We start from the raw sequence: 13,512 nt of genomic DNA, 5'->3' as shown, positions 1-13,512 counted from the left end.
ATGCGAAAGGAAATTTAGTTGGGACTAGCAAGAAAATAAAAGGCAACCTATTCTATCTAGATCTAAATGAAAGTTCATGTTTCATTGCTTGAGTAGAAGAAAGCTGGTTATGGAATAAGAGGTTATGTCATGTGAATTTTCATAACTTGATAAACATAAGAAAGAACAAAAGGGTTAGAGGCATTCCAAGCTTGAAGAAACCTAATATGGGCATGTACAAGAATTGTCAAATTGGTAGGATGGGAAAGACAAGTTTTAAAAGCAAACAACTATATTTTGAAGAAGTGCTAGAGTTGGTTCATACATACCTTTGTGGACCTATTGGCATAGAAAGATACACAAGATATAAGTACTTTATTTTATTTGTTGATAGTTATTCTAGGATGTTGCTAGTTATGTATTTGATAGATAAATTAGAAGCTTTTAAAAAATTCAATGGTATTTGGATAGAGTGGAGAAAGAAAAAGGAAAGAAACTAAAATGTTTAAGACCAAATGGAGGAGAATTCATTTCTAATGAATTGTACAATGAAAAAGGAATCAAAAGACAAATATCTACACCTAGTACACCTCAATAGAATGGTATTTCTGAAATAAGGAATAGATCAATCATGGATTGTGCAAGGATCCTGATGATAGAGAAGAATGTTGCTATCAAATACTGGAAGGAAGAAATCAGCACTAAGGTTCATACCTTGAACTGAGTTAAGTTGATAAAGGATTCAAATCAAACATCTTTTGAATTATGGTATGGCTATAAACCTAATGTATGCTATTTCAAAGTATTTGCTAGTAAATGTTATATTCTAAAGGATTCAAGAAAAGGAGAATTTGAGGTGAAAAGTGATGAAGGCATATTTTTGGGATACCCAAATAAGAGAGAAGCATATAAATCTCTAATTCTATCTACTTATAGAGTTATAGAAAATGTGCATATAAAGATTGATGAGTTTGTAGAAAAGAGTGTAGAACAAAGTAGTAAGAAACTTGAAAACTATAGAAACTTTGTTTACTATGAGCTTGACACTTTATCTAATGTAATTGGGAGTCAACAACCTTCACCACTTGAGTCCCCAAAATCTCTAGTTCAAACTGAGTGACAACCAATGCAACCCAAGTCATCAAAAGGACCCAAGTCATTAGAAGGATTTCAGTTTCAACAAGTGAAAATTGAGTCATAGTTTGATGGACATAGTTGTAGACAATGGGACTTGAGCATGATTCAAAAGATCATTGTGAATCTAGTAATTTTTGAAAGAAGGAGCCCAGACTTGTTGGATGTGTTAGAAGGCATCATGCACTTGAGAAAACCATTGGAGATTGGCCAATTGGTACAATAACAAGGAATAGACTAAAATGTACATGTTTTCTTACTAAATTTGAACCTAGATCTATCAAACATGCATTAGAAAATGAAAGTTGGATTGAAGCAATGAATGAAGAAATTGATCAGATTGAAAAGAATAAGACTAGGAATTTTGTACCTAGACCCAAGGATAAAAATGTAATTGACACAACATTGGTATTTAGAAATAAGCTGAATGAGAATGGAGAAGTTTCAAGAAAAAGGAAAGGCTAGTTTGCAAGGGCTATGCTCAAGAGGAAGGTATTGACTATGGAGAAATTTTTTCTCCTATTGCTAAACTAGAAGGTGTTAGAACACTCCTTGCATATGCAACACACAACAGATTCAAAGTGTATTAGATGGATATGAAACATAATTCTTAATGGAATATTAGAAGAGGAAGTCTACATTGAGTAACCAAAAGGTTTTGTTGATCCTACAAAAAGGGACATGGTTTGCAGATTACACAAAGCTTGGTATGGTCTCAAACAAGCCCCTAGAGCATGGTATGGGAGTTTGCACAATTGTATCATAAAGATTTCTTTTCAAAGAACTAATGATAACAACAACCTATACATCAAAGAAGGACCAAATAAGAAGATTGTGTTGGAAAAAATCTTTGTGGATGATACATTGTTTACTAGAAATGATGATTTGTGCAAATCTTTTCTAGAGGAAATGAGTAATAAATTTGAGTTGTCAATGTTTGGAGAGATCAAATTCTTTTTTGGCTTGCAGATTCAACAAAAGAAGGATGGTATCTATATTAATCAATCAAAGAACATCAAGGAGATACTGAAGAAGTTTGGAATGGAGGATTCTAGACTAGTTGGAACACCTATGTCTATTGGACATAAGCTTCCCAAAGATGATGATTCAAAAGTGGTAGATCAAACTACATATAGATCAATGATAGGAAAACTTCAGTATGTGGTGCATACAAGACTTGATATAGCATTAGTAGTTGGAATGGTGGCAAGATTATTTGTTAATCCAAAATAAAATCACATCATGGCAATAAAAAGAATCATGAGGTATATGAAGCGTATGAAGATTATGGTTTGTGTTGTAAGAAAGAAGACAACTTTGAGTTGAAAACATTCCCTAATATTAATTGGGAATGAAGCATTGATGATAGAAAGAGCACTAGCAGTGGAGCATTCTTTCTTGGAAAGAGGCTAGTATCTTGGACAAGAAAGAAGCAGAACTATATTTCTTAGTCTACAACAGAAGCTAAATATAGTGCATCAGCAGTCAATTGTTCAAATAATTTTTGGTTCAAATAACTATTGACAGGTATGAAGGAAGAGATGAAGGATCTAGTTGTTTTTTGTGATAACACTAGTGCAATTAACATTTCCAAGAATCCTATGATGCATACCAAAACCAAGCACATTGCAATTAAGTATCATTTCTTAAGAGAATTGGTGTAAGATAAGGAGTTAAGATTGGAATATGTGTGATGGCCTAAATTTTCACCCAACAAAAAAATTGTGACTATTCTATGAAAGTTAGGAAGAAATATGTTTTTCATGCTTAGGGTTTTTGAAAATTGTGTTAACCTTCTTAAAAATCCAAAGGAAATTTTTTAAGTTTTTTTGTCTTGATTAAAATATTTGTAAGATGACTTGCAATTATTAAATAGAGAGATATAAAAAATTCTTGCTCATATGATTATATTCCTAAGTATTTTTTTTATTGTCTCTTTTTGCATCATGCATCTTTTATTTTTAAGTTGCAATATTGTGATAGCCCTTTAATTGCAACATCACACCCTTTTGATCACTAGCCATGTTGAATGATGTGAAGGAGTGAAATGGTTTCTAAATAGTTCATCACAAAATCAAAGTGGTTAGTGCTAGCATGCAAGTTAATGATGAAAAGGGGCGATATAATGGAAAGTGCATGATCATAGGTCACTATAGGCATAAAGAAATTCAAGTTGAAATTATGTGAAAGAAAAACAATCAAGTTAGCAGTTGGTTGTAGTATCACATGGGTAAAATGAAAACTAATGTTTTAAGCTGTGAAACAATGATTGGTGAAGAAACAGATAAAGAAGACCATTTTCACATGGTTGCATGACTGAGCCATGAAGAGAAATTATAATTTTTTAAATTGTGAAAGTAATTAAATAGTTAGAAGAAAATGCTCTATTACATTATCACAAAGGTTTGAAGTGAAGTAAAGACTTAAGCTACGATGATGCATGAAGCAATCAAGCACTTAAGTTTTTAACAATCGCAACATTGTAGGAGTTTGTGATTGACTGAAGGTTACTACTGTAAAGTAGAAAGAGCTTGAAATTTCACTACAACAAGGTTTGGCTATGATTGATTTATGAATTTGTGAGCTTGCAATATGAGTTCAGAACAATTAGAGTTAAAGGCTAGTGCAAGAGCATATGGTTTTAGTCACAGTTAAGATCTTTGGTTATGAAGTTGAGAAGAGAAGTGATGGTCAAACAAAGTGGAAATCTTATCTTCACTGGTCAAAAGCTAAGGTAAAGAAATAAAGTTTTGATCATGTGAATAACCAAAGTGTTACAATTAAAGGTAATCATCATATATTTGCATTGTTTCATTTTCTATTAATATCTTAAGTTTTTAAGTGGCAAAGATATTTTTATTGCAGTTTTGCAAGCTTTCAAAGGCAAGTAAAATTTTGAGTTGTGATGTTGTGAGATGAAGAGGATGTTAAGGAAAATGTTTAGTGCAACATCACATGGTTTAAAGTAAGCATCATGTCCAGTACTTGTAAAGAAGCAACAAGGTAAAAGTATGAAGCATCACAAGCATTAAAGATGTCAAGTTCCAGACTGCCATGAAGATGCAAAGTAATGAATAAATAGGTAATCACCAAATCAAAAATGTCAAAAATTATAAAGTGGTGAATAGTATGAAGTGGTGACAAAGCATAAAATAAAATGATTGTATTTTTGCAAGCTCATATGGTAAATGAAGAGATAAAGTTGCAAAGTAGTGATTAAAAGGAATTGCAACCTCACAAGCCAAGCTCAACAGTCAAGGATAATGATAGTGAAGTTGCAAAATAGCTCAAGGAGTCCCATATCACATGGTTGCAGCCATGAATGAGTAAAGAAAGAAAACCATTGCGAGGTGGAAAGAAGGTAGTGATCACATCATCACAACTCTCAGTTGTGAAAGCATAAAATAGTTTTAAAATTGACATGTCTAAGCTAGATAAAGAAAGATGAATTCAATGAACTATTGGTTAGAAAGTGAAGATTTTGCCAACTTTTTGAAGATAGATAGGTTTTGAAGTGTGCTGATTTAATTTCCATTAATGCCATGCTCCTATTGTAGAGATAAATAAATTCAAAGAAGCATGGAGATTTCATTACCAGTTGCATGAGTTTTTGAGTTTTCAGAGAAAAACTAGAGTTGTAGAGTGAATTCAAACAAATTTCCAACATAAATCATTCATACTTTATTGAAATATTTTGAAGAGATGGCTTAGAACGAAGGAGAATTGATTGCATAGGTCATAATTAAAGAACTTACATTACAAAAAAAAAGCCCTAGTTCATTTGTAGAAGAGTGGATGCACATTCTGCCTAGTTCTACCAATGTACAATTTGCAAATGATCATGCTTTTAGACCATTTCTATTTTGTAGAGATGAAAAGGTTTGAAATAGGAATGAATATGAATTATCTAATTCTTTTACAAGAATAGAAAAAAAAAAGTTCAAGTTTAGAAAAATTAGTGCTGCCCCTTGACCTTGTCTTAGGGGTACTACCCCCAAACCCTTGTAGAAATAATATGGGGAAAAAATTGCATCGAATAAACCTCTAAGTCTAATTAGCCTCCACATCACAATAGTTGAGGGGCAATGCACCCGTGGAGGTTTCTGGGGGCAGCCCCCTTGAAGCCAAAAATGCCCTTATATTGTAAAAGGCATTGGCTGCTATTTTTCTAGCCCTAATTTTTTAAGAGGAAAATGCTTGTATAAAGAGCCTTAGGGTTAGGGATTTTCATAGTGAGTGATGCAAAAATTGGTTCTTGCGGTGGTATTGAGCTATGAGGGATTATGGATTGTAATCAGGTTGTAATCATTGGATAATAATAATATTGGACTTCCTATTGGTGGACGTAGCGTAGGGATTGGGTGAACAATGTTAAATCTTGATGTCTTGTGTTCTCTTATGTGTGATTTGCTATTTTTTGATATTGGCTATATTTGCATGTAACTATTATTTCTATCTAAGGTTAATCCTAATAGTTTGGTATCTCTCTAAATCCTAAGAAGTGTGCATTTTCTATTACTGAGGGTAAGTTATTGGGACACTTAGTCCGAAAAGGAGTCAGAATAGATCCTAAGAGAGTTGAAGCCATATATAAAATTTAGAAACCAAAGAGTGTAAAGGGTATTTAGTCATTCTTTGGACAAATAAACTTTCTTAGAAGATTTGTCACCAAATGGGATGAAGAACCAAGCATGAAATTTAATAAGATAAAACAAGCTATCAAGGATGCCCTTATTTTAAGAGCTCCAAATTATGCAAAGCATATGAATATATTTTCTTTTGAATCTTTTCACATAGTTTTTGTTTTACTACAAAAGAATGAGGATAGTTTTGAACAACTGATTTCATTTTTTAGTAAGCCTTTGCAAGTTGCATAACTTAAATATGATATCAATGAGAAATAGGCATATTCACTGGTTAAGGTAGAATATGCATTTAGGTGCTACTTGATAGGACCTACTGTAATTTCATTTGTTCCAAGTTCTATAGTAAAAGACATCTTCTCACAACAAGGGATCGTAGGGAGAAGATGCAAATGGATCAATAGGATCCAAGAATTTAATATTGATATTGAAATTACCAATTTGGTTAGAGGTCAAGGCCTACCTAAGCTGATGACAAAGGCTAACCTTGAAGCAAATTAGATTAATCAACTTGATGACGATTGTAGGAGTGATCTATGTGACATGGACACTTTTGACTGGTACAAAGGTATAATATTTTACCTAAAACATGTGAAGGCTCCATCAAGACTTACTAAAAGCTAGAAGAGGACTCTGAAGTGACAGGCCATCAGATATATCATTGTGAGAGGTCAGTTATGGTGGAGAGACATGGAAGGTCTTCTTCTAAAATGTATAAATGAAGAAGAATAAAGGAAGATCTTGAGTGACAAGCATGAAGGAGTGTGTAGGGATCATTATATGGCAAAAAAAATAGCCCACAAAGTCCTTAGGTCTAGATTCTAGTGGTCTACATTATTCAAAGATGCAAAGGAGTTGATCAGGAAATGTGATGCATTTTAGAGATTTAATGAAAAATTGAAGTTTTTTGGAAATATTCCATTGAGGCCAGTGGAGATGCAAGCACCTTTCCAATAGTAGGGTATTGATTTCATTGGTGAAATCTCAAATAAGTCTAGTGAAGGGCACTCTTGGATTCTAGTTGCCATAGATTACTTCACAAAATGGGTAGAGGCAATTTCTACTAGGACTGTAACAAGTAAAGTGGTAATAAATTTCATATTGAATAATATAATTTTCAGATTTGGATGCCTGAAAAAAATTGTCACCGATAATGACATGTGCTTTAGATTAGATGGATACAAATTTTTTTGCAAGAAGTATGGCATCACTAGATCTACCTCATCACCTTACCATCCCCAGGGAAATGGCTAGGCTGAGTTTAGAAATAAAAGTTTTCTCAAGATTTTTAAGAGGATTCTAGGAGAAAATAAGAAGGCCTGAGATTCTAAGTTGCCTCTGGCATTATGGGTAGATAGTGTTACAATGAAAAAAGCTATTAGTTGTACCCATTTTGATTTAGTGTATGGGATCCATGCAAGATTGCCTCAAAACAACTTAAAGGAGATGTATACGTTCATCCAAGATTATGATGAAGATATTGCTAATGATATGCAAGTAAGAATGGATAATATCTTATAGTTGGATGAGACAAGGAGGGATGTTTCTACACAAAATGCAAGGTTATAGGCACATATGAAGTATTTCTATGAAAAAAGAGCATTAGATAGGAAGTTTCACTATAAGGATTTGGCATTATTATGGAATGCTAGATCAAAATATAAAGAAAAGCATAGTAAATTTGATCCCATCTGGCTTGCCCCTTATCTAATCCATGCAACTAAAGGTGAAGGTTCCTATTTCATAACAGATTATCTAGTGATATTCTTGAGCTGCCAATTCATGGACAATTCTCAAAGAGGTATTTTCATTAAAATACTTATTTTCCATGAACAGTAGTTAGGGGATTCCTCTAGTTTTTGTAAATTTTGTAAAGGCTCTATAAGTTCTTGTACATTATTTTCCTGTGTAGTTTTGTGTTTCCCCCTGCTTAGTCAAGTGTTGCAATCAAAAGTTATCATGAGTTTCAAGTGTGTGGTCTACTTCTGCTAGAAATTATGTATTTTATCCATCATCCCCAAAAAGAGCCACTGATGGCTTCAATTTTCGCTCAATAAAAAATTTGTGACTATTCTATGAAAATCATGAAGAATTGTGTTAGCCATGCTTAAGGTTTCTAAAAATTGTGTTAGCCCTCATAAAAACCCTAAGGAAAATTTTATGTTTTATGTATTGATTGAAATATTTTTAAGATGACTTGCAATTATTAAATAGGGATATATAAAAAATTCTTGCTCATATGATTATATCCCTAAGTATTTTGTTTTATTGTCTCTTTTTGTATCATGCATCTTTTATATTTTAAGTTGCGATGTTGTGATAGCCCTTTAATCTCAACATCACACCCTTTTGATCACTAACCATGTTGGATGATGTGAAGGAGTGAAATCATTTCTAAATAGTTCATCATGGCATTAGAGTAGTTAGTGCTATCATGCAAGTTAATAATCCAAAGGGGCAATATAATGGAAAGAACATGATCATAGGTCACTTCAAGGATAAAGAAATTCAAGATGTGATGGTGCAAAAAAAAAAATAGTCAAGTTAGCATTTGGTCACAACATTTCATGAGTAAAATGAAAATAGATGTTTTAAGTTGTGAAGCATAAAACCATTTTCACATGGTCGCATGATTGAGCCATGAAGATAAATTATAAGCTATGAAACCACGAAAGGAATCTAATGGTTAGAAGAAAATACATAGTCACATTATCGTAAAGGTTTGAAGTGAAGTAAAGATTTAAGCTATGATGGTGCATGAAGAAATCAAGTAATCAAGTTCTAAACTATCACAACATCACATGAGTTTGTGTTTGACTCAAGGTTACTGATACGAAGAAGTGGAAGCTTGAAATCACATTGTTGCAAGGTTTAGCTATGGTTAATTTTCAAAGTTGAAATCTTAGGAGATGAGTTCAAAATAGTTAAAGTTAAAGGCTAGTGCAAGATCATAGGGTTTCAACCATAGTTAAGATCTTTGATTATGAATTTTCAAAGAGAAATGATGGTCAAACAAAGAAACAATCACATATTCATAGGTCAAAAGCGAAGGTAAAGAAATAAAGTTGTGAGACTGTGAATAACCAAAGTGTTACAATTAAAGGTAATCATCACATTTAACATGGTTTCATTTTTTTTTAATGTTTTAAGTTGTAAAGTGGAGAAGAGATTTTTATCACACTTTTGCAAGCTTTCAAAAGCAAGTAAAATTTTGAGTTATGATCGTGTGAGATGAAGAAAATGCTCAGTGTAACATCACATGGTTAAAGTAAGCATCATGTTTGGTGGTTGTGAAGAAGCAACAAGGTATAAGTCTGAAGCATCACAATATCACAAGAGTAAAGGATGCTAAGTTCCAGACCACTATGAAGATGTGAAGTAATGAATAAAGAGGTCATCACAAGATCGCGATGGTCAAAAAAATAAAGTGGTGAATGGTTGCAAAGTAGTGACAAAGAATAAAATAAAATGATCATAGTTTTGCAAGCCATACGGTAAATGAAGGGATAAAGTTGCAAAGTAGCGATTAAAGGGAATCATAGCCTCACAAGCCAAGCTCAATAGTCAAGGATAATGATGGTGAAGTTGCAAAATAGCTTAAGGAGTGCCATTTTGCATGGTTATAGCCAAGAATGAGGAAATAAAGAAAACTGTTGTGAGGCAATGATAAGGTGGTGATTGCATCATCACAACTCTCAGTTGTGAAAGCATAAAATAATTTTAAAATGGCCATGTCTAAGCTAGGCAAACAAAGATGAGTTGGACATATGATTAGTAAAAAAGTGAAGATTTTTCTAGCTTTTCAAAGATTGATAGGTTTTGAAGTGTGCTGATTTAATTTCCATTAATGTCATGCTCCTATTGCAGAGATAGATAAATTCAAAGAATCATATATATTTCATTACCAACTGTATGAGTTTTTTAGTTTTTGAAGTAGAAACAGAGTTGAAAAGTCAATTCAAATAGATTTCCAACATACATCATTCAGAGTTTATTGAAATACTTTGAAGAGATGACTCAAAAAGAAGGAGAATTGATTGCATAGGCTATAATTGAAGAACCTGCATCACAAACAAAAAGTCCTAGTTTTTTTGTAGAAGAATGGATGCACATTTTGCCTAGTTCTACCAAAGCATAGTCTATAAATGATCATGCTTTTAGAGATCCATTTTTGTTTTGTGGAGAGCATATTTTCTAGATAGGAGCATATATGAATTATTCTAGTTCTTTTACAAGAACACAACATAAAAAGTTATAGTTTACAACCCTTGGGTTAGAAATTTAGGCAAACTAATTATGTCAAAAGTATGTGTGGATGTGGACCTGATAAAGGCATTAGTCAAATGTTACAATCTAGTCAACAAATAGTTCCACTAGAGAAGTAGAAGTATCTTCTTGGCCTTAGAGAAGGAGACATTCATAAAGGCATTTGATATGGGAGGCCCAATGCCACTACCTCTTAAAATTGATGACCTAAATGAGAATTTCAAAAGGAAGAAGGACTTTTATATGGGTTGGGCAATGATAAGACATATCCTTATGTCAAAAAAAGAAAAGGGAGTGATTCCAAAGAATAAGGAAGTAGACAGAATCATGCCTCTCAAATTCTTTTAGAGGTATTTCCAGAATATTGTCTTTGGTCTCAACAAAGTCCAATTGGTACAGATGGAACCATGAATGCCCTAGGAGGACACTATGTCATGGATTTGAATATTCAAGATCCTAACACCAATATTGTGTATGACTATGTGAAATATATCATTTACAAGATACATGTGGAGTTCATTGCTACACAACAAGGACAACTAGGAAATTTGAGGTTCCCTCACTACTATTTGATTATGGTTTGATCTTGTTCAAAAATTGTTGATTTCTTTAATCAAAGCTTCTTCAAATCCATAGAGGAATGGGGAGAAAGAATACTAGTGCAAATATGGACAAGGGTGTGGCAAAGATTCTATCCATACTTGAATTCTATTTCCTTCTATAATGATTTTGTGCATCCTATTTAAAAAAAGATAGGATTGGTTAATGAAAGAATACTTAGGAGCATTAGGAAGGTTGTTAAACCTAACACATATTTTGATTCTAGGAAAAAATTGACACATGATTGGGGAAGTGTTTTTCTATATGAGGGATATACTATTATCAAAATATATGGATGCCCTCAGCCACCTCACATTCTACCCAAGTATGTCCAAGAGAGATTAGGGTTTGTAGAAGTTTTCTAGCAACTGATTTCACCAAATAGAGAGTATTTAGGTAATGCTGTCAAGAAAGGAAATTTTTTGTGTAGATGCACCAAAGTAGGGGATTTTGAGATAGGAAAAAAATCTATAGAAGAGACTCATGCCTATTTGAGAGGCTACAAATTGCCAACTTGGCCAGCTAGAAAATATGATCGGGCTGTAATGTAGTTAGAAATGCCCTAAAAAGCATGAGGGGATACAATTTACCTCATATAAAACCTATGTGGGAAGAGGATGTCATTTATGATAGACTGGATGAGAGTGTGTGTAGAGAAACAATGATCAAGTTCTAGGATGTTGTTAGTTTTGAATAAGATATGAGGAAAGATGATCCATCATTCAAAGGATGTTATCCTAAGATGAACTATTAGATTAGATTAGAAAAATATGTTCAAAATTCTGATGAGATATCAGTCCAAGTGCCTAAGTAAGTAATGAACAAAGCTCATCCTAGCTACTCTAATGAAGACGTGTTGGAATTATAGATGGAGTAACTGAGAAGGGGGGTGAATTAGTTACCAAAAAATAAATCAATAGATCCCTTAGATGTCTTAAAACTCAATTACTATTGTTGCTCGATAGCCACACAAAAAAAAGCTCTAACTCATAGATTAAATTGTTACTGATTTTTAAGCATTCATAATTATTAACATGCATGCAGAAGAAAATAACATGAACAGAAGAGACACTAGATTTAACATGGAAACCCAATATGGAAAAAACCACCAAGTAACTAGCTACCAATTTTCACTCTTCTTAAGTGAGCCCTATTAGGAGCCAACCCTATTAAAGGTTACAAAACACACTATTAGGTGTGACCTTGTTAGAGGATTTAATCACCCTATTAGGTGTGGCCTTGCTAGAGGACTTTTGAACAATTTAGTAGAACTGCCCACCTTGTTAGAGGATTTACAAAATGGTTGTTAGACCAACTCTATTAAGAGATTTAGGAATTATTGCTAAAATGGTGAGAAAGTAACAATAAGTGACCTGAATGAGAGATTGGATAGAGGTGATCTGTTATTAGGCAAGAAAGTACCAGCTACAAGATCTATGCCAAGACATTTTAATAGGTGGTTTTAGTTAAATCTCTTAACATAATAGTCCTAATAGGCTGCATGAAATCCTTTAACAGGTTGCTTACTTAATTTTTAGTTGAAGTCCTCTAACTAGGCACACTTCTAACATGGTGTTTAAATCCTCTAACAAGGTGGGACTTAATAGTCTTTGTAAGCCTTTCATAGGAAAGATCATGATCCATGGTCAAACCATTGTAACCTTAATTAGATACACTTTATTGTTGTCGTAGTGAAGATTTTTGGGTGTCATATTTCTGGGTAATCATATTTGGTGTTATGTGTGTGTTTGATACATATGTTTTACATGTTTCAATTTGTTAATGCATGTGATGGATGAATTGGTGAAAGTTTAATAGATTCAAGTGTAAACTCTTGATTCATCCCCCTCCCCTCAGAAGTTTACTGTCTTCCCACTTGCAAATCCAACATGCACATGTCACAGGGTGTGTGAAACTAGATACAAGTATATCAATATACAATACAATATCTCTTAGGATCGCAAAACACATGATACATAGATACATCAAATGAATAGACGTCTTCAAGATAAGAGGAAGAATGATAATGGTACCATTGTATCAAAGAGCATCCAACATCTATTAATCTAAGGGGGACCCAAATGGTAAGAATACGCTACATCCCAATCACGTGGTCATCTAATCAGGCTCCCACTCTCACTATGCGTGAGAGATAATGTATGAACATGGATAATACAATCATAAAATAATCCTAGCCAAGGAATCCTGATAGCCAAAACTACCTCAAGGGTAACATGAACTACTTAAGAAGAAGAGATAATCAAAATCGAAAGGGCACTCATTCCAATACTAACATCTCATACCAAGTCAACATACAAATATCGAGACCAAAAATATACAACCACCTCGAAATCAATGACAAGTGTCATAAGGATAATGACCAATAGATAACAACTATCACCAATAAAAGTAAACTACCAATCACTAACTCCAACAATAAAAACACCACCAATGAATAACTGATCATTCATTAATAAAAGTCAACTATCAACAATAAATGACATCCAATCAATGAATAACAACTCACGATAGATACACTATCAAAAGCAATATCGAACAAGTACACCACTAGAGGCAACTATAGAAAAAAACTATGAAGGAGATTCAGGCTACATACTATGGAGTGTTATCACATGAACAAACTCTAAGGTTACCTTGGTAGTCTCTCAGGACCCCGACCCCCTAGTGACTCTACAAGGAACCAAAATACCCTCTCATGATGATGAGGAAACTAGTCATGCCTCTCAAGTTATCATCTCCATCTCATCCTTAGTCTATACAAGCACTCAAGGCATGGATGAGGAAAAATCTCTAACTCATTTTTTTAATGTATCTCAAGGAAAAGGGCTAGGCAAGATATTTTAATTACTATACTATCATTTGTTACACA

Source organism: Cupressus sempervirens, chromosome 10 (genome assembly GCF_028749045.1).
Source record: "Cupressus sempervirens isolate cs-2001-9-10 chromosome 10, ASM2874904v1, whole genome shotgun sequence".
In the NCBI taxonomy this organism is placed as follows: domain Eukaryota; kingdom Viridiplantae; phylum Streptophyta; class Pinopsida; order Cupressales; family Cupressaceae; genus Cupressus; species Cupressus sempervirens.
Note: the sequence above shows the minus strand (reverse complement) of the source record.